At 49.6% G+C, this 2,617-nt stretch overlaps 1 long non-coding RNA gene across 1 annotated transcript in view; it reads left to right on the top strand.

Moving 5' to 3' along the window:
* Positions 1-597, top strand: part of LOC119112418 (uncharacterized) — a 17,500-nt gene extending 16,903 nt beyond the window's left edge. The window contains exon 3 of the long non-coding RNA XR_005095714.1: positions 481-597. This is a non-coding gene — a long non-coding RNA (uncharacterized LOC119112418). The remainder of the gene's footprint in view (positions 1-480) is intronic.
* Positions 598-2,617: the final 2,020 nt, after the last annotated feature.

Genomic DNA, 2,617 nt, shown 5'->3' on the forward strand with positions numbered 1-2,617 from the left:
CCGCTGCTCATACTCACTTTTGCTTCGTGCTTCATTTCCAGCGACCATAAAAGTGGCATGATGGCGTATTTCCGCGAATCAAAATAATCGTCACTGATAAAACTTTCCCAATTTAGCTTTTCTCCAGCGGCTTTGTCGTTGGTGTTCTGGCACGGAAGTCTGCCGCCAGTTGTCCAATGGAGGCCGCTCTGTTATGTCTTCCGTCCCCCTCCCCATTACTCATGCCAGCAACTGCTCCAGCAAGGTCGAGCAAAGTTGGAAAATGACTTGGTGAGGAAGCGCTACAGCGCCGAAAGAGGTCGCCCCAGAATGGTGCTCATTTTCCAATGACGCGAATAAAACGGTGCCAACGGACGTGATGCCGCCGCACAGTGTCTGCATAGCTGTTCTCGGTGTCCTGTTCATAATGTATGTTCTCGGCGTCCGTGACTGGCAGCTGAAGCCGCGCTCCCGGTGACGGCCGCGCCGGCGTGTCGGCAGGTCTGGAGACGCCGCGCGGTCGTCACGTGACCGCCCTGGTCGGCCGGGACGTGGTGCTCGACTGTCCGCTCGTCTTTCCCCGCGGCGCGCACGTGCCCTACGTCATCCAGTGGAGGAAGGAGGCGAGTTTGGCGCGGCCCACCCCCGCCGAGCCGCGCTGACGGCCGTTTTATCACGGTCGGATACGGCTCCAAATGAGCCGTGGCCGCGGACGAGCGGCTCGGGATGACGTCAGACGTCGGCCACCGACCAATGGCAACGCCGCTCTCGGGCCCGACCGAGTCAGCAGATTTAGGCTTCCAGCAGTCGTCAAAGCCTGTCGGGCTCTTACTAGCAGGCTCTGGTTGCAATGGGAAGGAATCGAAGTGGGTTAATTGCATCTTAGAAAATCACAGACTTGCAATGAATAGGACTAACTTTCTATGAAGCGTGGGTGTCATACACTTACGATATCAAAAGGAAGTTAACATTACCTTTATACAGCAATTATATGCGCGATATTCGTTAATTAAGTCACATTTTTGCATTTTTACGCATATAATCATCGAAAAGAGGTCATCTTAATTCCCTTTTCATACTTGCCATGCCTTACATTGCACATGACTGTACCAACTTAGAATCACTTACAACATCGACTTTTTGATATTGTGGTGAGTATGCACGTCACAGAAATGTATGTGACGTGGCCATGTAAACCCAGCCAGCATGAGACGCGTCACCGCCTTCGCCAGCGCAGGACGGCCCTTGCGACCACTGTTTATTCCGCATCCGTAGCGCCCAAACATGCGTGAAAACGCTCCGATATCCCAGCATACATGGAACATTCCGATATCCATAGCATACATGGAACGTTCCGATATCCATAGCATACATGGAACGCTCCGATATCCACAGCATACATGAAAGCGCTCCGATATCCCAGCATACATGGAACGTTCCGATATCCATAGCATATACGAAAGCGCTCCGATATCCCAGCATACATGGAACGTTCCGATATCCATAGCATACATGGAACGTTCCGATATCCATAGCATACATGGAACGTTCCGATATTCCCGCACGTGATTCGAACACTTACTGATGTCATGTTACGACACGCACACCGGTTAACCTGTGAAGCTCGGTCAAAAGCGGACAGGCTACATTTTTGCTGCCTGTATACATGACACAGTAAAGCTGACGCAAGACAAAGCATGTCTCGTAAGTGATCTTCATCTGACCAAGCAATATGTAATACGAGGTCAGCTGAAGCCATTCCATTAGCTTACACGGCTGTGACTTTGCATACCACTGTACTTACGGTCTCCATGTACTACGTCAATGTTAGCACACTGTGGAATATTTACTAACATTAACTTGGGTAGTTTGTAACATCTGACCTGAGGTGAACTTGGCCTGACATGACCTCTACGTTGATTCTACAACAGTGATGGACAAATACGACATCAGTACACTGTACGACGATTGCTGACAACTTCGTCGATTTTGAAGACAACAGGACATGATTTGAGTGACCCTGACACTACCATTGCGTGCAAACAACTCTATATCATGATATGACTCGCTTCAGGGCTGATTCGACGTCGTTTTCGAACTTCCATCTATGTTGCCCTTGGAGCTTAAGCCCATCAGAAAAAATCACAAGCAGTGGTGACACCGTGAGTCATGGCATGATCACCTCACTCCTGACGAGTCACTCGGGAAGAGGATCTGATAAGCGGACACAGAATCCAACACAACACGCCGATAGGTGATGTTCTCTCCGCTGGGATCCTCAAGAACAAGGTCATTTGTCAGGGATCTGGCCACGCTAGCTGGCTCCTAAGATTTTGGATCAGCTGTAAACACTTTTAAACTGAGACAGCCCGAATGAATCGTGATGCAATGAAGTGTACGGGAGGCACATCTGCCAATTCTGACGAGTGTTGCGACAAACGTCCCATGGATCGTGTCTGAACCATTTTTGTTCTCAAATTTATTCGACATCATTACCGGCAAGGAATATCTCCAAACAACGAGCGTTAAAACAAACACGGCGTCACCGCAGTGCCTCATGATATTGACCAATGGGCGTGATATATGGCACTGTATGAGGTCATGCGTGGTCTGCTGGGAAGTTATAAACTCACAGTGT

Source organism: Pollicipes pollicipes, unplaced genomic scaffold (assembly GCF_011947565.3).
Source record: "Pollicipes pollicipes isolate AB1234 unplaced genomic scaffold, Ppol_2.1 Scaffold_2555;HRSCAF=2994_pilon_pilon_pilon, whole genome shotgun sequence".
NCBI classification, from domain to species: domain Eukaryota; kingdom Metazoa; phylum Arthropoda; class Thecostraca; order Pollicipedomorpha; family Pollicipedidae; genus Pollicipes; species Pollicipes pollicipes.